The sequence below is a fragment of the Amblyraja radiata genome, chromosome 14, assembly GCF_010909765.2.
Source record: "Amblyraja radiata isolate CabotCenter1 chromosome 14, sAmbRad1.1.pri, whole genome shotgun sequence".
NCBI classification, from domain to species: Eukaryota; Metazoa; Chordata; class Chondrichthyes; order Rajiformes; family Rajidae; genus Amblyraja; species Amblyraja radiata.
In genome coordinates, this window is record NC_045969.1 from 27,518,473 (window position 1) to 27,544,981 (window position 26,509).

At 44.0% G+C, this 26,509-nt stretch overlaps 1 protein-coding gene across 5 annotated transcripts in view; it reads right to left on the minus strand.

Moving 5' to 3' along the window:
* akap11 (A-kinase anchoring protein 11) overlaps nucleotides 1–5,044 on the minus strand; it is a 53,833-nt gene extending 48,789 nt beyond the window's left edge. For all 5 annotated transcript variants that reach the window (XM_033032898.1, XM_033032895.1, XM_033032896.1 and 2 more), the window contains exon 1: nucleotides 4,922–5,044. The gene's annotated coding sequence lies outside the window, so the exon portion shown is untranslated. The remainder of the gene's footprint in view (nucleotides 1–4,921) is intronic.
* Between the last annotated feature and the right edge of the window lie 21,465 nt (nucleotides 5,045–26,509).

Genomic DNA, 26,509 nt, shown 5'->3' on the forward strand with positions numbered 1-26,509 from the left:
TCTTCACATTCTCCAGTGGAATCATTGTTCTTATGTTACATCAGAATAGTTCACGCTCTGGCCAGACTGTAAACAGTTTTAGCATGACTGCTCTGGTCTTGTATACCATTGCTCAACTAATAAAGTGCAACATTCTATGTCTTTTCAACCACCTTATTGACCTGAATATGCTTCACTCTATTTTTGTCATGCTTGTGGCTGCTTCTGAACCACTCTTTTTCTAATCTTTCTTTTCTTTATCTCTTGTACATTTCCATCCCTCTGTTCTTTTTTGTGTCATACCCAATTTCAATTAATTGAACTCTGTATTCTTCTACCTCACTGTCTTTCTTATTCTCTTTCCCTCTTCAGAACACACACATCACCACTCTACTCTCTATGTCTATTTCTTCATGTTTTCTCTCGATATGTTCCCGATGTTGGGGGAGTCCAGTACTAGGGGCCACAGTTTAAGAATAAGGAGTAAGCCATTTAGAACGGAGATGAGGAAACACTTTTTCTCACAGAGAGTGGTGAGTCTGTGGAATTATCTGCCTCAGGTGGAGGTGGGTTCTCTGGATGCTTTCAAGAGAGAGCTAGAAAGGGCTCTTAAAAACAGCGGAGTCAGGGGATATGGGGAGAAGGCAGGATTGGGGATGATCTGCCATGATCACATTGAATGGCGGTGCTGGTTCGAAGGACCGAATGGCCTACTCCTGCACCTATTGTCTATTGTCTCTCCTTCATCCCACTCCTGTCTCTCTCTCTCTTTGGAATATTTTCTTTCTCTGCCATTCTACTCGCCTCACCCAATGTTGTCTTTGTTTACCCTCCCTCCTTCCTCTGTCCCACAACTTTGACACACGGTCTTTATCTTTCCATTCCCAAATTTAAAAAAATGTTCATTTTGTATAGCTACTCGCCTGGCTCAGTTGATCCTTCTCTCTCTATCTACGTGACTATCCCTCTCTCCCTCACCCTCTGCTCCTCTTTCTGATTCTCTCTCCAATTCTTCTCCAAGATTGCATCTCTCTTGCTCAGGTTTCCTTCACCATCTGCCTGTCTGGGGTCTGGGAAACCACCTCCTCAATGCACTGGCACCATCCCCACCTGGAACTTGGCCAGAATTCCACAAATGGTAAGAAATCAATGGATTTGGATCTATATTCTTTGGTTTATAAGAATGAAAGCGGATCTTATTTAAACATACAAGATCCTATAATGGGCATGGCAGGATAGGTGTTGAAACGTTTCCCCTGATCACCAAATTTCCAACGAGAGTACATATTTGCAAGAAGGTAGACAACATTTTCTTTCTGGAACAGGTGCGACATAGGTTTACCTGCATCTCCCCCAACCTCATCTATTGCATCTGCTGCTCTAGATGTCAGCTGATCTACATCGGTGAGACCAAGCGTAGGCTTGGCGATCGTTTCGCCGAACACCTCCGCTCGGTCCGCATTAACCAACCTGATCTCCCTGTGACTCAGCACTTCAACTCCCCCTCCCATTCCGAATCCGACCTTTCTATTCCTGGGCCTCCTCCATTGCCAGAGTGAGCAGCACCGGAAACTGGAGGAGCAGCACCTCATATTCTGCTTGGGCAGTCTGCATCCTGAACATTGACTTCTCCAATTTCTGGTAGCCCTTGCTATCTCCTCCCCTTCTCAGCTCTCCCTCAGCGCTCTGGCTCCTCCACTTCCTTTCTTCTTCCTGCCCCCCCACCCTGCGTCAGTCTGAAGAAGGGTTTTGGCCCGAACCGTTGCCTATTTCCTTCGTTCCATAGACGCTGCCGCACCCGCTGTGTTTCACCAACAATTTTGTCTACCTTCGAATCTCCAGCATCTGCAGTTCCTTCTTGAACATATTTGCAAGATATGGGTTGTGTGGTAATGCCTTCTTATAGAGGGTTGTGAATCTCGCGAATTATCCATCTCAGAGGATTATGGTGATTAGATCATCAAAGAATATACAGATACAATTTTTTTTTTTTAATATTGGAGAATTGAGGGCTATGGGGAACTAACATGGGGTAGATCAGCCATAATCATTGCAGATTGCTGGCAGGCCTGACGGTGCTCCCACTTACTTGTGTTCTTGAAAGGAAGGTTGGAGATAGACTAGTAGCTTGAAATGATTAAGGAGCAAGGGTGAGTTTTTTTAAGAAAGTTAATAGTCTATTAATGAAGAAGGGACAATGTCTGAACATAGTGACTAGGTAAATAATAGGGTGATTTCACTAAAGGTCACTGGAACGTAGATCCGCACCCACGTGACCGCAAAATTTAACTGGAGTACATGCGTCACTTCCGGTACATGTTAGTGAATGGGAAAACACGCACTTTCACACCCGTTAAAAACATCGAAAACGGCCCGTTTTTGAGCTGCAATTAACTGTGCCAGTCGGGGTGACCGTGAGGCACAGCTACCTAAATTTACAGTCCAAAAAAAAGATAGAAACTAAGGTAAATTCAAGAGGGAGCTGAAGGTGCAAAAACAGCGGAAGTGCTTGGCGGACATTTGCCGTGGAGATTTAAAGATCGAAAATATCGGGAATTATCGCGTTTGCTCGCTGCATTTCATCAAAAGTAATGCATTATTGACTTTTTATCTTTATTCATTTGTTATATGAAAAGTTTTAAAAGTGAAAAATCCGTCAGTAAAATTGCAAAATCGCCCATGGTTCTCAGGTGGGTTTTAACATGCAAAATGAAAACACTTCTGAAGCTCCATTTACCATTTAAATAATCGTAAACTATCAATGCGTTTTGAAATAAATTTTACTCAGATGCAAGCTAAGGAATGGGATAATTGTCAGCTGTTAGTTGGACAAAATTAGGACATTTTATTATTTGCCAAAATATATTTCTCAATGTTTCTTGTTTAAAGCCTGCACAATCAGTAAAATTAAATTTAGGTAGCTGTGCCTCACGGTCACCCCGACTGGCACAGTTAATTGCAGCTCAAAAACGGGCCGTTTCCGATGTTTTTAGCGGGTGTGAAAATGCGTGTTTTCCCATTCACTGACATGTACCGGAAGTGACGCATGTACTCCAGTTAAATTTTGCGGTCACGTGGGTGCGGATCTACGCTCCAGTGACCTTTCGTGAAATCACCCTATACCAACTCCAGGAGAGTCAGAACGGAGGGTTGGGTGGGTTCTGGGTGCACCACAGGGGCAGGTGCGTCTCAGGCACAAAATCCGTTTGGACAGGGCACGGCCGGAGAATAGAGGAAAGGTCAAAACATGGTTTTGAGTCAACTCACTCTTCACCCACCAACCAGTTACCAATCATCCTCTCACACTCTCCCAATCCTGCCCCGCTCCCCCCACCACACAGTCATGACTGTGCAGCCAAATTATGCTCTAACTCCATTTACAAGTTTGCAGATGACACCGCTGTAGTGGATTTTGAAAATGACAAGACGGAATACAGAGAGGAGATAGAAAGCTTCATAACATGATGTTAAGACAGCAGCCTCTCCCTCAATGTCAGCAAGACAAAGGGCTATTTATTGATTTCAGGAAGCAGGATGGAGTGCATGCCCCAATCAGCATCAATAGTGCCAAAGTGGAGATGGTCGGGAATTTCAAGTTCCAAGGCATAAACATCACCAGCAATTTGTCCTGGCCCAACCATGTTGAAACCAATGGACAAGAAAATGCACCAATGCCTCTATTTCCTCATAAGTCTAAGGAAGTTCAGCATGTCACCAACTCCTACCAACTTCTACAAATACACCGTAGATAGCATCCTTTCCAAAGCATCAAAACTTAGTTTGGCAACAAGATCCCAAGAGATTGCAGAGTTGTGAATGTAGACCACTCCATCATACAGACCAGTCTCTCCACAATCGACACTTCACATGGTGTTGGGGAAGCAGACAATATAATCAAGGACCTTTTACCATCACGATCATTTCTTCTTCTCCCCTCTCTCATCAATTAAACCAACACTAATACCAATACCTAGCACTTCACAAATCAAACATCTCAGATGTTTGCCAATACCATCACTGAACAATCCCCCTCCTCAATCACCTCTCAGCCCCACCCCTATTCCAGAACCCATGATTCTCTACTCTCAGGCCTGCAATCCCAGATCCCTTCACGACCCTCCTCCCTCCTCCAAGGCTCCACTCTCTGATCCCCTTGTCCAAGTCCCTGTTTTCCTCTCGGGTCCTTCCATAATCATCTCCACTCTAAAGCCCGCACTCCTCTCTGATCCCCTTCCCGCAGAGTCCCATTCTCCTCCCTGGTACTTCAACGAATCCCTTCCTCCAGGCCTCCCACTCCCCTCGCTGATCCACGCTCCCACCAACCCAGGTCCCTGACCCCTATCCCTCAATTCTCCTCTCCCTCATCAGGGCCCTGATCCCCTTCCCTCAGAACTTTATTCTTCTTCCCGCAGGGCATTTTATCCCCTTCCCTTAGGGCTCCATTCTTCTCCCAGGTACTTCCTTGATTCCCTTCCCCCAAGCTTCGAACTCTCCTCCCTGACCCCCTTCCACCCGGCCCTCGATCCTCTCCCCCCCCCCCCCCCCCCCCCACTAGGCCTCTTGTCCCCTTCATCCATCCCTCAGGTCCCCCCGAAGCCCCTGATATCTCCTCGTCCCCAAACGCCTTATCCCTTTACCCTTCCAAGCCGTTGATCCCTTCTCCCCAACTTCTTGACCCCCACTCAACCCCCTATCCTTTAGCCTCCTCCCCCACCCCAGTTCCTGATTCTTTCTCCCCCCACCCACCGCTTCAAGCCCCTGATGGCCGTCACCCCCCCCCCCAGGCCTCTCCCATCCACTCTCATCCCATCCCTCCCCAATCCCTCTCTCCCAGGCCCCCGTCCTTCCAGGATCGCCTTCCGCAGGCCTCGATTCTCCTCCCGGGTCCCTCACCGGCTCCTTTCCTCAATGACCCCGCGCCCCAGGTCTCCCCTGCGCTCACCATCCGACTCCGGAGCCGCCTCATGCCAGCGTTGGGGGGAGACAGGCCCCGACTCCCGAGTGGCGGGGGCTACGACGACGGACACGGCATCGAGCGCAGAGCGGCGCCGGCCGCCGCAGTGACGCAGCGCTGCCAGAGGGGGCGCAGCGCGGCGCCGGCCGCCGCAGTGACGCAACGCTGCCAGAGGGGGCGCAGAGCGCGCAGGGCAAAGGTCACAGAAGACGTCAATGAGTGACAGCTGGGATTGGCATCAGAGTTCAAGGAAACCTGATTGAAGATTATAAGATTATGAGATGGATAGATTGGGTAGAAATGTCAAACACTAATTATCACAGCTTTAAGGTCAGATGGGGTAAGTTTAAATGAGATGTGTGGAGCATGTTTTTCCACAGAGAGTGGTATGTGCCGGAACATGTTGCCAGGGATAGTGGTGGAAGCATATGCAATAGTAGCATTTAAGAGGCTTATGGCTGGACATAGATATATGCAGGTAATGGAGAGATATGGATCATATGCAGACAAAAACATTAAATTAATTAGACATTGGTGCAGATATGCCTCATGCCAGCGTATGGAAAATGGCGGCGCACCTGAATGCAGCGGCTTTGCTCTCCCCCGTGTGGATGTTGTTGTTTTTGTCTGTTTTGTCCGTCTGTCTGTGGACCTGCGACTCGAAATACAACCGGCAGGACCTTCTAAGGATTGGGACGCTGTGTAGCGAACTAGAGTTCGCAAGAAGCTCCCACAACGATTATATCCCGCCAGAAATCACCCGCCCAGCGGAGTCCGAGTGGATTACCTTACCGAACGGACGGTGCGGGAGGCGGCGCAGACGGAGGCGGCAGAAGCGCGGTTGTCGAGCCGGCATTCACGCTAGGCTAAAGGAAGCTCCTTACAGACCAGCGCTACCCAGCATCTTTTTGACGAACGCCCGATCGCTCAGCAACAAGATGGACGAGCTGGAGCTGATCAATGAAGAAAACACAACTGTGCAAACCTGCTCGATTATGGTGGTAACTGAGACCTGGCTTCACGCTGGGATCCCGGACGAGGCCATCAGTCTGGTAGGTCGCACAGCACACCGGGCCGACAGGAGCAGTGACTCCGGTAAGAGCAGAGGAGGGGGGCTATGTATTTACTCCTATGACAAATGGTGTACAAATGTAAACGTTGTCGAGAGACATTGTTCACCAGACATGGAGTTTATTACATTGAAATGCCGACCCTTCTACCTGCCGCGGGAGTTCACAGCTGTCGTTATTCTGGCTATTTATATTCCACCAAGTGCCAACGTCAACCTAGCACTGAACACCCTGCTAGCATCAATCAACAAACTACAGACTGCGCACCCTGATGGGATTTTCATCGTGGCTGGAGACTTCAACCAGGCTAATCTAAAAACTGTCCTCCCTAAATTCCACCAGCATGTCACGTGTCCGACGAGAGGTCAAAATACACTGGATCACGTGTACAGCAACATTAGGGATGGATACAAAGCCTCCTCTCTCCCTCACCTCGGCCAGTCTGACCATCTATCACTCTTTCTCACCCCGGCATACAGACCTCTCATTATGAGAACCAAGCCCAGTGTGAAAAACATAAAGACTTGGCCCGAGGGCGCTGCCGCCCAACTTCAGGACTGTTTTGAGCGCACCGAGTGGGACCTGTTTGCAAACCAGGACATACAAGAATACACATCCACAGTCATGTTCTATATACAGAACTGTATCAACAACGTCACTGTCGACAGGGAGGTCAGGTGCTATCCAAACAACAAACCATGGATGACCAGGGATGTCAGGAAACTGCTGAGGGAACGCAACTCAGTCTTTAGATCTGGCAGTGATGAATTGTACAGCACTGCCAGATCTAAACTAAAGAGAGCCATTAAAGAGGCAAAGACAGCCTATGGAAGAAGGTTAGAGGGGTATTTTAACGAGAGGGACTCTCGGCGTGTCTGGCAGGCATTCAGCAACTCACAAATTACAAGGGCAAGGGGGGGCCGATCATCAGCAGCAGTAACAACTCGCTAGCTGAGGAGCTCAACCACTTTTTCGCCCGTTTTGAGCTGAATGAGGCGGAGCCTGCACCTGCAGCCGCACCCAGCACTGACAACCTGGCACTCACTGTGCCACTCACTGTGAGTACGGAGGACGTCAGAAGAACACTCCGCAGGGTCAACCCCAGGAAGGCTGCTGGCCCAGATGGCATCCCAGGGAGAGTATTGCGGGACTGTGCAGACCAGTTAGCGGAGGTTTTTAGCGACATCTTTAACCTCTCTCTGTCAACGTGCACTGTCCCTAAATGCTTTAAGACTGCTACCATCGTGCCTGTACCCAAAAAAACATCCATTACCAGCTTGAATGACTATAGACCTGTTGCTCTCACTTCAACGGTGATGAAGTGTTTTGAACGGCTGGTCCTGGCCCACATTAAGTCCTCACTCCCATCCACCCTGGATCAGCATCAGTTTGCATATAGAGCTAATAGGTCAACGGAGGATGCCATCAACATAGCTCCACATTCTGCACTGACACATCTGGAGCGTCCTGGCTCATATGTGAGGATGTTATTTGTAGATTTTTGTTCTGCATTTAATTACCATCATCCCCAGCAGAATGGTGGACAAACTGTCTGATCTGGGTGTTAATGCAAACACATGCGGATGGATTAAGGACTTTTTAACAGACCGCCCACAGACTGTCAGGATGGGGTCCAATTGCTCCCCAGTCCTGACGCTCAGCACAGGAGCGCCACAAGGTTATGTGCTGAGTCCCATCTTGTATACAATATACACTTATGACTGTATACCAACACACAGTACAAACAGGATCATCAAGTTTACGGACGACATGACTGTGGTGGGACTGATAAACAACAACGACGAGTCTGCCTACAGGGATGAAGTCCAAAAACTGACTGTCTGGTGTACCAAAAACAACATTGCCATAGAGGGAGTGCAGAGAAGGTTCAGCAGACTGATTCCTGGGATGTCAGGACTGTCTTATGAAGAAAGACTGGATAGACTTGGTTTATACTCTCTAGAATTTAGGAGATTGAGAGGGGATCTTATAGAAACTTACAAAATTCTTAAGGGGTTGGACAGGCTAGATGCAGGAAGATTGCTCCCGATGTTGGGGAAGTCCAGGACAAGGGGTCACAGCTTAACGATAAGGGGGAAATCCTTTAAAATCGAGATGAGAAGAACTTTTTTCACACAGAGAGTGGTGAATCTCTGGAACTCTCTGCCACAGAGGGTAGTCGAGGCCAGTTCATTGGCTATATTTAAGAGGGAGTTAGATGTGGCCCTTGTGGCTAAGGGGATCAGAGGGTATGGAGAGAAGGCAGGTACGGGATACTGAGTTGGATGATCAGCCATGATCATATTGAATGGCGGTGCAGGCTCGAAGGGCCGAATGGCCTACTCCTGCACCTAATTTCTATGTTTCTATGTAACCTGGTACTCAACCCATCAAAGACAAAAGAACTAGTCGTTGACTTCAGGAGGAAGAGGAGAGAGGAACCTGCTCCCTTATACATCAAAGGAGACATGGTGGAGAGAGTCACTGGCTTTAAGTTCCTGGGAATAAACATCTCCCAGGACCTCAAATGGCAAATGAACACCGTCACTCTCGTGAAGAAGTCACATCAGCGGCTGTATTTCCTGAGGTCTCTGCGGAGAGCAAACGTCTCACAGCCGCTGCTGCTGTCCTTCTACCGATGCGCCGTGGAAAGTATCCTCTCCTATGGAATCCTGGTGTGGTTTGCTAGCTGTACTGTGGCTGAGAAGAGGGCGCTGCAGGGAATTATAAAAACTGCACAGAGCATTACAAACGCTCAACTGCCCTCCTTGGATGATATATATAGGGCCCGATGCTTGCGCCGGGCCACAAATATCAAGCAGGACACATCCCACCCTGCCAACCACCTTTTCACTCTGCTACCCTCTGGGAGGCGATTCAGGTCTCTGAAGGCTCGCACCGGTAGACTAAAAAATAGTTTCTACCCATGTGCGATAAAAGAGCTTAATTTCAACAGAGAACACTGGGGAAGCAAAATGTAATTCCAAGAAATGCCGCCAAATTCTTTTTAATTCTTTTTAAATACTTATTTATTATTTTACTAATAAGTGTACATATGTGTCAATGGTTGTCGTGTTTGTATTTTTTTAACCGGAGGAGATGTAATGGAATTTCGTTGCACAGTATTGTGCAATGACAATAAACGTATTCATTCATTCATTCATTCATTCAGATATTGTGGGCTGAAGGGCCTGTCCCTGTGCAGTACTTTTCTATGTTCCATCTCAGTGTTCATCAAAAGTACAGTAGCACCAAGACTGACCAATGTGGCTGAGGCTTGACAGACACGCGCACCTATGTATGGAGCAGGTCTTCAGGGAACTAACGCAAAGGATAAACATGCATCACCCCATTCTCATTTATGTACCTGTTGCAGAACATTTCCAATGCCCTAAAACTGGACATCAGGTCATCTGGGCCAACAGCAGGAGAATAACCATAATCTGTGAAGTCACAGGCCTAAGGTGTCCTTCACTCCAACATAGACACATAGAAAATAGGAGCAGGAGTAGGCCATTCGGCCCTTCGAGCCTGCACTGCCATTCAATATGATCATGGCTGATCAACATTCTTCTCAAAGAAGCAGATTAACTCTGGCTCAGTGAAGTGTGGAAGAGCATGCTGGGAACAGCAGCAGCAGGAGTACCTAAAAACAAGGTGCAAAGTTCTAAGCAAAAAACAAATGGCTGGAGGATCTCAGTAGGTCAGGCAGTATCTTTGGAAGTGTGGTCGGGACAATTGGGTCGGGACCACAATTTATCCTCATATCTTCTCTCCCAATTCTGACAAAAAGTCAGAAACCTTTACTGAAACTTTGACTGAAACATTAACTCTGCTTTTCTTTCCACAAGATCCTGCCTGGCCTGCTGCGTGTTCATATAACTACTGAACCTGACACCAGGGGATGCAGGTTAGCTCGCTGTGTCTTTGCTGGTTTAAACCAAAGAATACAGATCATTCCAGTTCGGAATGGACACTCACAGCCACCTCAAAATATGAATGAACTCCCATGATATGAACAATTCAAAAGTCCGATATAGTTCATTCCTAAAAGTGGCAGAACTGGTTTCCTCGTTCTCTCTTAATTTTGGTAATTGCTCTTTATATCTATCTTATCAATCTTATGTGGTTTTGATACCATTCATTCCAATACTCTGGTCGTATAGTTATCGTATCGTGTTTTTTTTGTATTTCATGATTTATGGACAAAATAGACTTACCAATGTCTAAAGATAGAACCTGTTCGTTACCCGGGGATGGCCGGTGAATTAAATCAGGCAGTAAGGTAGAATTTTGTAAAGCCTATAATAAGAGAAGTGAAACAATACACATTCAGAAATACATCCAGTTCCCACTACAGTACCATGTGTCACAGGAGATTCTGTGGTTGTACACAAGGATGGTGTGTTGCCTCCCTGGTGCCAGGGTCCAGGATGTTTCGGAGCAGTTGCAGAAGGGGTGAGAACTCAGAAGCCACTGTACACATCGGTACCAACAACATATGTAAAAGATCCAGTCCAGGTTTTACCATATCGTCAGCATTTAATACTAACGTTTCCAGACACCAGCTGTCAGTCGAGATGCAGTTATAGTGATGTCAACATGCTGTGTAACTTTATTATATGCCAATAAACTTGTTGGATCTTTACTTGGAGTATGTGTTAGTAGCTCTACACTCAGTCAGTCCCACTGCAACAATCTCTGTCGGTCAGAACTGATATCTAACGTTTACCATCGCCTCTCCCGCTGAGGACTGTTGCACGTATCATAGCATATCACAATAGCAAATATGACAACGTATACACTCCGATTACTGGCATTAGTGGTCTCTAGCAGGAAAGGTGCCAGGGAGTGAGTTCACTCTCTTCTGCCTTTGACTGACAGTGGGAGGCATGGTAAGGTGAAATGAAAGTTGCATGGATATATCATTCATAGTGTGTAAATCTGAAGAAGCTACTGCTGACTGGAATATTTCCCAATACAGGGTATATGTAACACACCTTCTTGCAGGATTAGGCATTGCGCCAACTACACTAACCCCATGGGGCAGGGAGAGTGCAAGTACATGAACAATGCTGTCCCATTGAATGAGAGTGCTTCCCATAATTAGAACAGCCAAGACAGAGGTGAAGTTGAGGCCTTTGAAGATACATAATCCTCCACCTTCCCCATAGGCTACAGCCTCGTCTGATTTACAAGCTGTAGATATATCCGTACAACCTTTAGCACCCCACTCCTTTTTAAAATCACAGCCACCAGTTCAGATTTTAATAGACAATAATCTTTGGATGTGATCTACATATGGTGAGTCATTGGGCATGTCCTGTAACCATGCCGGGTCAGCAGAGGATGAGGTCATGCACCTTTGCAGAGGCCTCATAAGAAGACTAGAGTGGAACAGGTTCAAGTTCAAGTGAGTTTATTGTCATGTGTCCCTGTATAGGACAATGAAATTCTTGCTTTGCTTAAGCACACAGAAAATAGTAGGCATTTACTACAAAACAGATAAATGTGTCCATATACCATGATATAAATATATACACACATGAATAAATAAACTGGTAGTGCAAATAACAGAAAGTGGTTGCTAATAATCAGAGTTTTGTCCGAGCCAGGTTTAATAGCCTGATGGCTGAGGGGAAGTAGCTATTCCTGAACCTGGTTGTTGCAGTCTTCAGGCTCCTGTACCTTCTACCTGAAGGTAGCAGGGAGATGAGTGTGTGGCCAGGATGGTGTGGGTCTTTGATGATACTGCCAGCCTTTTTGAGGCAGCGACTGCGATAAATCCCCTCGATGGAAGGAAGGTCAGAGCCGATGATGGACTGGGCAGTGTTTACTACTTTTTGTAGTCTTTTCCTCTCCAAGGCGCTCAAGTTGCCGAACCAAGCCACGATGCAACCGGTCAGCATGCTCTCGACTGTGCACCTGTAGAAGTTAGAGAGGTTAGAGAGGAAGGTTGAATGGGTCTGCACAGTGAAACATGAGGCTTGCCAGAAAGTCTGTGGGCAATATTAAGAATCTTTGCTGCTTGCAGGGGCTTGATGTGCACCTACTGACATTACCACAACAATTACATTTGTGAACTACTTCATTGGGTATAAGTGAAAGGTTCTATATAAACTCGTCTTTATTTTAAAAGAGTGGGCAGAAAGCCAATGCACCAAGTGGAAATGGAAAGTAAATATGAACAAATGGTTTGACAAGAGTGGATGGAAAACTATTTATTTTGTATTGTGCACAGACAATGGAATATATTAAGGCACGTACATCATTTGTCTCTCACTGTTAACTAAAGAATATATTTACTTTGACTAAACTTGCTTTCATGTTAGGAATCCTTGAACTAATTGGCACTAATTATTTACTTCAAACATTGTATTTTGGCGAGTCGAGACAGTGAGTGAATTCAAAGGGTTTTATTTTGTAACGGTAAAACAACGAATAAACTCTGGCCGGTAAGCGATCAAACGCAATGTTACTTCCACAAGTGTGGTGCTAGAATGATACAACTCGGTAAAAAGCACGCGAATATCTCCTCCCGCGCCCACGTGACTCATGCAGCCAATCCGAGGGTTTGACTATCCAAAGACACCACCAGGTGTCGCTACAGGACCCCCCCCCCCCCAGAACTCAAGGTACGGAACCGAGCACGGCGACCAGAACGCGTGGTCGGCGAAGGCGGGGCAGGCGTAACAAGGGGGATTGGCCGAACAGGGCCAGGAGACTGTAATGGGGTGGGAGGTACGGGTACAACCGGGTCGGGAGAAACAGGCACAACAGGTGCAGTTGGTTCGGCCGGCGGACGACCTCTACGTCGGCGCTGCGCGACCACCACCGGGCTGTCAAAGTCGACATGGGCAGGCTTGAGTCGGCCGATGGAGATGATCTCCTCCCAGCCCCCCACGTCCAAGGTGAAGGTGGCGACTCCAGATCGCAACACCCGGAATGGCCCCTCGTAGACGCGCTGTAAGGGGGATCTGTGAGCGATCAGGTTTTCGTGTTCAGATCACGTCGGGGTCACCAGTTTGGCGAGTCGAGACAGTGAATGAATTCAAAGGGTTTTATTTTGTAACGGTAAAATAACGAATAAACTCTGGTCGGTAAGACAGCCAGCAATCGCGATGTTACTTCCACAAGTGTGGCGCTAGAATGATATAACTCGGTAAAAAGCGTGCGAATATCGCCCCCCGCGCCCACGTGACTGGTGCAGCCAATCCGAGGGCTTGACTATCCAAAGACACCACTAGGTGTCGCTACAGTATCTATATTACTAAAAGTCTGATCTTGACCACTTTTGGCCCACTGTGCTGCGATTTCCGAGAGAACGCCACCGCCTATGGCCGTCATTTTTGGCCACCTCGCTCAGAGCCCCCCTCCGCCTTCCTGGACCACAGGATTTTTCCCATTGATGACTTTGGCTTTGGCTTGAAGTTGAAAGGCACTACTTACTATAAATGGCGGTTTGGGTGCTTTGGCTTGAAGTTGAAAGGCACTACTGCAAATGCACTTACTTCCTGTTTGCACTGTATATTGATTTTAGATAAAACGCTACTACTTACGGCTGTGATTTTTGGCCATCTTACTCAGTCCCCCTCTGCTCAGCAGGTGCAGAGAATTCTTCCCATCAATGAAAAATAAATGTGTTATTAGTGTTTAAAAAATGTTGCGAATCTCTCTCCTGTCAATCACGCCATGAAGGCCACACCTTTTCCAGTGGGAGAGGGAGGGGTTATAAAACTCAGAAGTGTGTGTGTGGCTCAGTCTCTGCATGATGGGGGAGGGAGAGGTCATGACTCTGTCTGATCTGTGAATCAACTGAACACACTGAATGTCTACTGAACTGAGTGGTGTTTTGTGTGGTTTTATGGTGGTTTAACCCTGCATGAAATGTTATGAAGCTGCATTTGAATTTGGTGGCCTTGCACCCTGCTTGAAATGGAATGAAACTGCACTTGAATTTGGTGGCCTTGCATCCTGCTTGAAGTGGTGTGAAACTGCACTTGAATTTGGTGGCCTTGCACCCTGCTTGAAGTGGTAGGAAACTGCACTTGAATTTGGTGGCCTTGCACCCTGCTCAAAGTGGTAAGAAACTGCACTTGAATTTGGTGGCCTTGCACCCTGCTTGAAATGGTAGGAAAATGGATTTGAATTTGGTGGCCTTGCACCCTGCTTGAAATTGAATTTCAAGGAATGGTGGTGGTGAGCTGGCCTCACGACCAGCTGTTAGGTAATAAGTTCCAGGATTATGGACTGGTGACGATAAAACAATGGTGATATTCCAAAACGGCTGGTGTGTGACATAGAGAGGAAGCTAACAGTGGTGATGCTCTGATGGACTGCCTCATTACTCATGCTTTCTCTTTTGTTGCAAGAGTTGATCTGCTAATATGTCAGTCAGTTACCTCTTTGAAGAAACTTCCATGGTTTGATGCAGAGATTCACCATTCCTGATTGCTGGCCTGGTTAAATTTTCCTGCTTAACCAATTGATTGAAAACCTTTTTCTAGCTGTTGAGTGTGCTCAATCAATGCCCATTATTTCAAAATGGATACACTGTTTTTGACTTGAGGGTGGCAATTGTAGTGAAGGGAAGGTTAGGGTAATCAACTATCAACTATAGCTCTGCTTTCAATATCATTATCCCAACCAAGCTCATTTCCAAACATGGAGCTTGGAGTCATCGCTTCCCTCTGCAACTAGATCCTAAACTTCCTGACCAACAGACCACAATCAGTGAGGATCGGTAACAAAACATCCTCTGCGATAAATCTCAACACTGATGCCCCATAAGGATGTGTTCTCAGCCCCCAACTTTACTCCTTAAACACTCATGACAGTGCAGCCAAATAATAATAATAATAATGGATGGGATTTATATAGCGCCTTTCTAATACTCAAGGCGCTTTACATCGCATTATTCATTCACTCCTCAGTCACACTCGGTGGTGGTAAGCTACTTCTGTAGCCACAGCTGCCCTGGGGCAGACTGACGGAAGCGTGGCTGCCAATCTGCGCCTACGGCCCCTCCGACCACCACCAATCATTCACACACATTCACACACATTCACACACAGGCAAAGGTGGGTGAAGTGTCTTGCCCAAGGACACAACGACAGTATGCACTCCAAGCGGGATTCGAACCGGCTACCTTCCGGTCGCCAGCCGAACACTTAGCCCATTGTGCCATCTGTCGTCCTAACCCAACTCAATTTACAAGTTTGCAGACAACACCATGTAGTGAGCTGGATATCAAATAATGAAAGACAGAGTGCAGAAAGGAGATTGGGAACATTGTAACCTGGTACCAAAACAACAACCTCTTCCTCAATGTCAGCAAGACAAAGGAGATTGGGATCGACTTCAGGAAGTGAAGCGGTACACACAGCCCGCTATGCATATCCGTCCAGCTCGGCCTGTGGACTTCAGGAGTCGCGGTCTCCGGTAGGAAGCGGCCGGCTCGGAAACTCCAAGCCGCTGAGAATGTTCTTCCGTTCTAATGTCGGAGTTCCATCATCCCGGCGAGATGGCCTGAAACATCGGGCCATCCGTAGCAGTGACTACGGAAGGCTCAAAGGCCCCGACCACGGGTGAGCAATGAGGAAGATGACTGCACTTTATTGCCTTCCCTCACAGTGGGAACGTTGATTCTGCTGTGTGGGGATGTTTATGTTAAACTCTATTGTGTGTTGTGTTCTTTTTATTGTATGGCTGTATGGTAACTCAAATCTCACTGTATCAATTGGTGGATGTGACAATAAATGCAACTTGAACATGGCATTGATGGCACCATAGTGGTATCACCAACAGTTTATCTTGGACCAGCCACATTGAAGCTATGGCAAAGAAAGCATACCAACGCTTCTACATCCATTGAAGGCTTCAGAAGTTTGGCATGTCTCCAACAACCCTCACCAATGTCTACAGTTGCTTTGTAGAAAGGATTTTATAAGGATGCATCACAGCCTGGTTTGAGAACAGCACCAACCAAGACTACAAGAAATTGCAGAGTTGTGAATGTAGACCAGAATATCTCGGAAACCAATCTCCCTTCCACTGACTCCTTCTACACTTCGCACTGCCACGGCAAGGCCACCAGCATAATCAAGGACCAGTCTCACCCCAGTTGCTCCCTCTTCTCTCCTTTCCCATCAGGCTAGTGGTACAGAAGTTTGAAAATACATGCCTCCAGATTCAGGGACTGTTTCTTCCCAGCTGTTATCAGGCAACTGAACAGTCCTCTCATCGGCTAGAGTGCAGTCCTGCCCTCCCATCTACGTCATTGGAGATGTTTGAACTATCTTTAATCCGAGTTTATCTCGCACTAATTGTTGTAGCTTTTATCTGTGCATACTGGATGGCTTGATTGTAATCACGCATAGTTTTTTCATTGACTGGATAGCACGCAAGCTAAAGCTTTTTGCTGTACACATAATTGTTAACTAAACTAAACTCGGCTCCAACTCCATCTACATGTTTGTAGTGGACCAGACATGTGACAACAATAAACTAAACTGATAGGTAGAGTGTGTAGTGCAGCTGTTCTATAGCTCCAACCATCCTCTGAATTTGTGCTGTTTGCATGTTTGCCCTGTCAAGGTGGGCTCTGGTCTCCTCTCACATGCGAAAGGCATGCTGGTTGTTAATTGGCTGCTGTAAATTATCCCTGATGTAGGTGCCTGGTGAGAGAATCTGTGCACATGTGAGAGAGAATAGGCTACAGGGAAATAATTGATGCTGTGGGACTGATGGTGTTGGCTGAGAGCTGACATAGACTTGATAAGTTGGACAACCGTCTATGCCGTGTGGAAATATGACATACAAGCAGCCAAAATAATTTACAGTAATAGCAGAAAAAAGACATCCTCAAAACCTTTATCGTGGTAGTTTTACAAAAGATTTTATAAAGGAAAGTTACATTCCAAATTGACATTTCAGGTTTCTATGGGATCTCTAGAAACAGGAATATCATTTTAAAAAGTTAATTAATAAGATGATTTCATCTTTTTCTGAAGAAATATAAAGGAACTGAAATATACTCTTCCATGTATGTTCTGGGCCCAACTTTTCAATTGCATTGTGTCATGAGAAGTGATGTTGTGGCATTAACATGGTCCTGAATTGTGAGATCAGAAGATCTGGTCTTTAAACTTAGGATTGCAGTTCAGAGAAAATGAATAGGAAGAGGTGAGAATAAGGCTGGAAATCAGCTGTGCTCTCGGTGGGGAACTATTCCACCGCTGAAACAGACTCCTAGTCTGACACTGCAATGTAGATCTGCATTGCCAGTGATCTCTCCTAAATCTTAACTTGAGGTTTTGTCCGTCTACTCTGGTGTTGCAAAAGATCCTACATTGCAAGAACAGCAATGAACTGCTCCTGATCTTCGGGAAAATATTTCTGCTTCAACTAGCTTCAGATAGAATTTAATACATTCCTGTATGGGAGAACAAAATTACTGCTATATTTCACTGCATCACAGTAAGAACTATGTGTCAAAATGATTTCATTTGGCTGTAAAGTCCCCTTGGACATTTTAAAGCCATTAATGGTGCTGTAGATTATCAGATTCTCTCCTGAATAGTTTCCAGATGTGGCGTCACCAGAAATGATGTCACGGTACAGATGCTGACATCTATTGTGTGGCCAGATCTATTATTACCTTGTGTGTAGGAGTGCTTGTATGGTGGGGAAAGGGGGTGGGATGGTATTAGTGGAGAAACAGGGACCTGGTAGAACAAAGGGATATGAAACCATGCACTGCTCAAACAGACATTTAAAATAGTGGATAAAGTAAATAACCTAGGCAAGAAAGAAGGTATCAAGAGCCAAGATAAGAGCAACTAGCACAAAGAGTCCGACTTGGTTGTTCTTCTGATGGAGATACCAAAAGGGATATACAGGATGACAATGCGTCAAGCATGCAGAGGAAATTGGCTATAAAGGGGTCATGTATACAAGGACAGCAGGGATAAACTATATATTTCCTTTTATCTTTTCTTGGTTTGGCTCTGGAACTGTACTCTGAAATACCAACCCACAAATTCATGACCATGAAAGAAAAAAACTTTTCTGCCTGAAACAGGCAACCTCTTTTTTTAAGATTCTCTCAAAAGTGTAAATATTCTTTTCACATTGACCCCAAAATGATCTTGTATGTTTCAATCTGGACCTCTCTTTTCAGATACAACTCCAGCCTCTCAAATGTTTCATCGTTGGTCACTAGTGAGCCCAATGGTTTTGATGGTGGAGTCTCAGAAATGGTATGACACATGAATGCCAAGAAAAGGTGGGTAGATGTTGTGTTGCTGGACACGATCATTACCTGCTAAACCTGACTGTTCTCGACCTCGTGCATGCAGGCATGAATTATTTCATTTGCTATGCTGGGAATGAATTGAACCATGCAATTATTATTGAGCATTCCCACAACTGATCTTGAGATGGAAGGAAGGTCATTGATGAAGTACCTCAAGGTGGCTGAGCCAGGGATACTGCCCTAAAGACCTTCTGCAGTAGTATCTTGGGCCTGATGGCTCACCCCCAAAAACCACAGCAGCCTTTATTTATTTCTGCCTTATAGTGTTTCAAGCAGCCCTAATAAAACTGAAAACTATGGGCATCAAGGGGAAAGGAAAGTAAGGGGAACAAGCGATATAGACGGTACTTAGGAGACATGAATGGCAGATATGCAAATAGCAATGATAATCAAGGAAATATGGGGCACACAATAGGCCATGGTTGGCAGTGGAATAGGTTACAATGAGTAAATGTCTTAGGTAGCATCCAACTTTATCTCACTGGCAGAAACTGTGGTGTCAAAACACGCTGTGTAAATTTAGATGTAAAATATTGAAAGGTAAATTGATGATCAAGGCAAGCATGTGTTTACTTAAGGAAGATTCCCTGGAGGATAAATAGGAAAAGGCTGTATGGCCTCTTAAACAGTGAGAGTAGGAATGGAGCGAGGTGGAGGATAAATGCGTGGATGAGGGACTGGTGCAGTGGGTATGGATTCAAGTTTCTGGATCATTGGGACCTCTTTTGGGGAAGGTGCGACCTGTACAGAAAGGACGGGTTGCACTTGAACTCAAGGGGGACCAATATCCTGGCGGGGAGATTTGCAAAGGCTACTGGGGAGACTTTAAACTAGTATGGTTGGGGGGAGGGACTCAAATTGGGAAAGCTAGCAGTCAGTGTGTGAAGCAGGGGGCAGAGAATGGTAGCACTCTGACCCAAAATGTAGGGGAAAGAGAAGAAAAAGAAAATAATCAGAGAATAAGAGAGGGTGGGTTTCTTAAATGTGTATATTTTAATGCTAGGAGCATTGTAAGAAAAGTGGATGAACTTAGAGCCTGGATTGACACCTGGAAGTATGATGTTGTGGCGATCAGTGAAACATGGTTGCAGGAGGGCTGTGATTGGAAACTAAATATTCCAGGATTTCGTTGCTTCAGGTGTGATAGAATTGGAGGGGCAAGAGGTGGAGGTGTTGCATTGCTTATCAGGGAATATATTACAGCAGTGCTTTGGCAGGATAGATTAGAGGGCTCGTCTAGGGAGGCTATTTGGGTGGAACTAAGAAATGGGAAAGGGGTAGCAACACTTATAGGGGTGTATTATAGACCGCCAAATGGGGAGCGAGAATTGGAAGAGCAAATATGTAAGGAGATTGCAGATATTAGTAGTAAGCACAAGGTAGTGATTGTGGGAGATTTCAATTTTCCACACATAGACTGGGAAACACATTCTGTAAATGGGCTGGATGGGTTGGAGTTTGTAAAATGTGTGCAGGATAGTTTTTTGCAACAATACATAGAAGTACCTACTAGAGAAGGGGCGGTACTGGACCTCCTGTTAGGAAATGAGATGGGTCAGGTGGCAGAGGTATGCGTTGGGGAACAGTTCGGGTCCAGTGATCACAATACCATTAGTTTCAATATAATTATGGAGAGGGACAAAACTGGACCTAGGGTTGAGATTTTTGATTGGAGAAAGGCTAACTTTGAGGAGATGCGAAAGGATTTAAAAGGAGTAAATTGGGACAGTTTGTTTTATGGGAAAGATGTGGAAGAGAAATGGAGTACATTCAAAGGTGAAATTTTAAGAGTACAGAATCTTTATGTCCCTGTTCAGTTGAAAGGAAATCGTAAAAATTGTAAAGAGCCATGGTTTTCAAGGGAAATTGGACACTTGGTTCGGAAAAAGAGGGATATCTACAATAGTTATAGGCAGCATGGAGTAAATGAGGTGCTTGAGGAGTATAAAGAATGTAAAAAGAATCTTAAGAAAGAAATTAGAAAAGCTAAAAGAAGATATGAGGTTGCTTTGGCAAGTAAGGTAAAAGTAAATCCGAAGGGTTTCTACCGCTATATTAATAGCAAAAGGATAACGAGGGATAAAATTGGTCCATTAGAGAGTCAGAGTGGCCAACTATCTGCAGAGCCAAAAGAGATGGGGGAGATATTGAACAGTTTCTTTTCTTCGGTATTCACCAAGGAGAAGGATATTGAATTATGTGAGGTAAGGGAAACAAGTAGAGTAGCTATGGAAACTATGAGGATCAAAGAAGAGGAAGTACTGACACTTTTGAGAAATATAAAAGTGGATAAGTCTCCAGGTCCGGACAGGATATTCCCTAGGACATTGAGGGAAGTTAGTGTAGAAATAGCAGGGGCTATGGCAGAAATATTTCAAATGTCATTAGAAACGGGAATAGTGCCGGAGGATTGGCGTACTGCGCATGTTGTTCCATTGTTTAAAAAGGGGTCTAAGAGTAAACCTAGCAATTATAGACCTATTAGTTTGACGTCAGTGGTGGGCAAATTAATGGAAAGAATACTTAGAGATAATATATATAAGCATCTGGATAAACAGGGTCTGATTAGGAACAGTCAACATGGATTTGTGCCTGGAAGGTCATGTTTAACTAATCTTCTTGAATTTTTTGAAGATGTTACTCGGGAAATTGATGAGGGTAAAGCAGTGGATGTTGTGTATATGGACTTCAGTAAGGCCTTTGACAAGGTTCCTCATGGAAGGTTGGTTAAGAAGGTTCAATGGTTGGGTATTAATGGTGGAGTAGCAAGATGGATTCAACAGTGGCTGAATGGGAGATGCCAGAGAGTAATGGTGGATGGTTGTTTGTCAGGTTGGAGGCCAGTGACGAGTGGGGTGCCACAGGGATCTGTGTTGGGTCCACTGTTGTTTGTCATGTACATCAATGATCTGGACGATGGTGTGGTAAATTGGATTAGTAAGTATGCAGATGATACTAAGATAGGTGGGGTTGCGGGAAATGAAGAAGAGTTTCAAAGTCTACAGAGAGATTTATGCCAGTTGGAAGAGTGGGCTGAAAGATGGCAGATGGAGTTTAATGCTAATAAGTGTGAGGTGCTACATCTTGGCAGGACAAATCAAAATAGGACGTACATGGTAAATGGTAGGGAATTGAAGAATGTAGGGGAACAGAGGGATCTGGGAATAACTGTGCACAGTTCCATGAAAGTGGAATCTCATGTAGATAGGGTGGTAAAGAAAGCTTTTGGTGTGCTGGCCTTTATAAATCAGAGCATTGAGTATAGAAGTTGGGATGTAATGTTAAAATTGTACAAGGCATTGGTGAGGCCAATTCTGGAGTATGGTGTACAATTTTGGTCGCCTAATTATAGGAAGGATGTCAACAAAATAGAGAGAGTACAGAGGAGATTTACTAGAATGTTGCCTGGGTTTCAGCAACTAAGTTACAGAGAAAGGTTGAACAAGTTAGGGCTTTATTCTTTGGAGCGCAGAAGGTTAAGGGGGGACTTGATAGAGGTTTTTAAAATGATGAGAGGGATAGACAGAGTTGACGTGGAAAAGCTTTTCCCACTGAGAGTAGGGAAGATTCAAACAAGGGGACATGACTTGAGAATTAAGGGACTGAAGTTTAGGGGTAACATGAGGGGGAACTTCTTTACTCAGAGAGTGGTAGCTGTGTGGAATGAGCTTCCAGTGAAGGTGGTGGAGGCAGGTTCGTTTTTATCATTTAAAAATAAATTGGATAGTTATATGGATGGGAGGGAATGGAGGGTTATGGTCTGAGCGCAGGTATATGGGACTAGGGGAGACTATGTGTTCGGCACGGACTAGAGGGGTCGAGATGGCCTGTTTCCGTGCTGTAATTGTTATATGTTATATGGTTATATGGTTAAACCTGTTCTGCCATTCAACAAGATCTTTGCTGATCTTTGGGCTCAACTATTTTTGCACTTGATCTCCATAACTCTTGATTCCTGTGTGGCTTAAAAATCTACCTCAGTCCTGAATATACTTAGCGACCCAGAGGTTGCAGACTGTTGAGTCAGAGAATGCATATAATAAATATAAATGAATACCAATTGAGCAGTGAATGCATTTGGATTTATTGAGTATTTTAGTATGTTCGGAAGATCTTAACAGACTGCCTTTCCCCAAGGCAGCTCATAATGTACAACAAAAATGAACCACCAATTCCAGCAATATACAAAAATACACATCTGAGTAACTTCCTAAATAATAAATATTCAACCATGCATTTAAACATAAAAGGCACAGAAAACAAAATCCATACTAGTAGTCATAAAATTACCAACTACATAAATAAATCACCCAAATATCTATATGTAAATGTAACATTATATTCAAAGGGTGAAGTACATAAAACATCTTTAGTTCCCCAAAAAGTATGCAATAAATACTCCAAATTTTGTTTATTAAAAATAAAACTGTGCTGTTGTAAACAGTATGTAAACAAAGACGTTTCACTTTTGCCTTATATTTTATCAGAGTACATAAAGACAAATCATTGCCTATGGATTGGCTTTTAAATGACACTGGAAGGGTATTGGGCAGTTTAGAGCTTTACTCATTTCCAAAGCAAAATTAGTCCACAAATTCCGCATCAAAGAAACCGTTCAATATAGGGCATTGATAATGTTATTTTTACGGGAAATAAGAAAAATATCAAAGAACAGCAAGAAGCTAAACAATGCAATCAGGATATAGATAGTAATAATTCACGCAGAAGATTCATCTTGGTTATACGAGCGTCTGATTCATGCGGAAACCCATCACCATTTCAACAGCCTGTACAGAAAGTTGCTGATTAATTCAGACAATCCAGATACAGAAAGTACCCTTTCTCGCCAAAGGGTTATTGCCAGATTCGAAAGTTGATGTGGGTTGGCTGAGCCATAGTGGAGAAGAATCAAAGCAAAGTAAAATGGTGCACACAGTTGTTGTGGAATAACACTTGCATAAATTTCCTAGTAGGTAATAAACAAAAACATTTCTTAGGCCAGCAACTGAAGCCACAGGCTGGTCAAAGAAGGTTTGGTTTACAAGTTATCGTTTTATATATTAATATAATAATATTGTACACACTTGTTACCATGTTTTACCTCGATTTGATAATCTTTCTCCTTAATCTGATGTTAGAATTGTGCAACTGCTTCTGAAAATTCACTAAACTCACTATTTCATACCTTAATAAGCACTGTCAGAATAAGAAGATTGTTCAGGAATGTATAAAACAGCCTCCTGAGAAGGTGAGGCTTGGAAGTGTAGCGCTGCTGTTGCTGCAGAAGTAAGTAATGATTTAGTAACACCAATATAGCTTATAAATTTCATTTAAGGACAACCATAAATAGAACTAGAAAACAGTTTGTCATAAAATAACTAAGTCACAGTATTTTATGCTCCACTACCACAAATATCAACACAATTGAATACATTTACAAATATTAAAGGAGGTTGCTCTAAGGAGAATGGACAATCCAAACCATATAAAATACATCCCAAGCAGGAGGAAAATACTCGAGGTACATATACAGATTAGTGTACTTATTACAGTGGTAAGTTGTATTAGTGCAACGTAGCCCATTGAAGATCATAAGCAAATCTTTATATGCACAATTTGCTTGTAAACACACCCTGAAAAAGCAGCTGTGTCAATCATATCCCATTTCAGGTAAACTCAAGAGATGGTTAGCCAATGGTGATAAAAAATAAATCATCACTGCTTGGCTGAATAACTACAAACAGGAGTTTGTATCCAGAACTTTTTTAATTCCTCATGGCACGGTCTTCTCTGTCATTTCTGATACTGTGCAGTGTTCTGAGCTGGGTTTTGTTTTGTGTTCCCAGTTCCCACGCACTGACCAACCTTTGCAGCAGGGACTTGGGGTAGTGGTTTGGGAAGGCTGACTTCTAATTAGTGTACAAGGACATAAAGGATCATGATATTGTTGATTCTCATTTTTCAACCAGAGGAAGCAAACAAATGCTACTTCTGTCCCGTGGGAATCATGTAAAAACTGTTTTAGTAATAAGGCTTCATTTTTCAAAGTGGCTGCATAGAATAGTTTTTAAAAATTAAATATTGGTGTAGATAAGTGCAAATTTGACGGAGAACCTTTTAGGTACTGCTTTATAAAATGCTGTACAATATGAAAACTCAGTGCAGTTATCTGCTTCTGACCCAAACAAAGCTGTATGCTGCTGTAAGGAAGAATGTCATTGTTCTGTTTTGGGACATTTGACAATTAAACACTCTTTACTCTTGACGAGATGCAGAAATGTCCTATTTTCCCTCGGAATTTAGTTATGAATGTGTTGCTATCTCACGAACAACTTTCAAAAAACACCTTTAACATCTTTCAACAAAATTTTGTAACAGGTAGATCAGGATTCAAAGGCTTTAGGTCCTTTTTCTCCATTTGTCTCATTCACACATTCAACAATAACACATTCACACATTCAACAATTCAGCATATACATCCACTTAGTACCATAGCTGCTTGACCCTGCTTCAGTCAGATGACCTATGTTGTCTTTGAAAAAAATACTAGTCTCTGGGAATGCAGCATTTGATCCAGGTTCCTGGAGAGTTGGGCATTGAAATGGTGTATATTCAGGAATAATTATGATGGTGATCCTCTTGTAAATAAGCTGCACTTTATCTTCCCAATAATTCCCTGAGTCACACCTTTTAAATGTTGTTACATTGGGCCAATGCAAGGAAAGCTCATCAAACAGGTTCTAATGATCACAATATCTAATAATAGTCATTCCTGGTTCCACAAAACGTTTTAATGGTTCATTCTTTTTGGCAACTTGTTTCTGGAAAGACCACCTGACTAACAACAGAATATTGTGTGATTCAACCATAAGAAGGTCAGGTGCAAACAATCTGCGCAACACTAATATCTGAGATTCTTTACATTAGCTGGAAAGGTATAACATTTTGTCCTTTACCCCAAATATTTAAAGCAAGCTTGCACAGGCACAATGGAAGTCAATAGTATAGTGAGCTCTGAGTGGCGCTTGCATCTGAAACAGAAAGTTGTGGTTTCAAGTCGCACTCCAGAGATATACAGTAAGCACATATTCTGCACAGACAGTGTCAACTGAGATAAAAGGAATAGTGCTCCATTAAAGAAGCAGTCTTTCAGATGAGACGCTAAATGTTAGCTTCATCTTCCTTCTCAGGTGAATGTCAAAGCCCATGGCAGCACTTTGAAGATTTGGGGTGATGTGGTCAGTACTTGTATTTCCTCCAGAACCATTTAGCCAGATGGTTTGTGTAAGAAGGAACTGCAGATGCTGGTTTAAACGGAAAATAGACACAAATAGCTGGAGTAACTCAGCGGGACAGGCAGCATCTCTGGAGAGAAGGAATGGGTGACGCTTTGGGTCGAGACCCTTCTTCAGACTGGTTAGAGATAAGGGAAACGAGAGATATAGACGGTGATGTGGAGATAAAAAACAATGAATGAAAGATATGCAAAAAAGTAATGATGATAAAGGAAACAGGCCATCGTAAACTGTTTGTAGGGTGAAAATGAGAAACAGAACATAGTGCAACTTTGCCCAACTTTACAACAGTAGAGGAAGGTTGTTTGTCTAAGCTTGTTTGTTCACTCTCTTAGGAAGGAAGGGATAGCCGATTAATCCCACTCTTTCCACAGAACCCCATCCCCACTGGAAACAGAATCGAGTCTGACTAGTCTCAAGATTCAATCAAGTCCACTGCCCCTTGCTAGTGGAAACATTTCTCCTTATCAGTTCTACCAAAACCCTATTTTCCACAACATTTTCGATTATATTTGAATATTTCTAGTAAATCACATTTTTGTTACTATTTAAGTAATTTATTTTACAGGTTCCAGCATCAAATATAATATTTAGCTGCCTCTCATGCAAGGGTTTATATTTGCCATCATTTTCTTGCTTTGTACATTATCCCTCCGTTTATGACGCTAATTATCCCATTTTTTTGGTTCACCTGCGGAACAATTGCCAACTTTAAAGATTCACTTGTGTGAACCTGTCAACCCTGTTCCAACAATCACTTTAAAATGCAATTTCTATTATATCATCTCTCCTCACCAACATTCTCAACATTAACAGTCATCGACATATCTAATCATTCTGCCAGAATTTGTCCTCAAGTCTGGTTCTGTCCAATTACTTCTGTCTAAGGTATAAG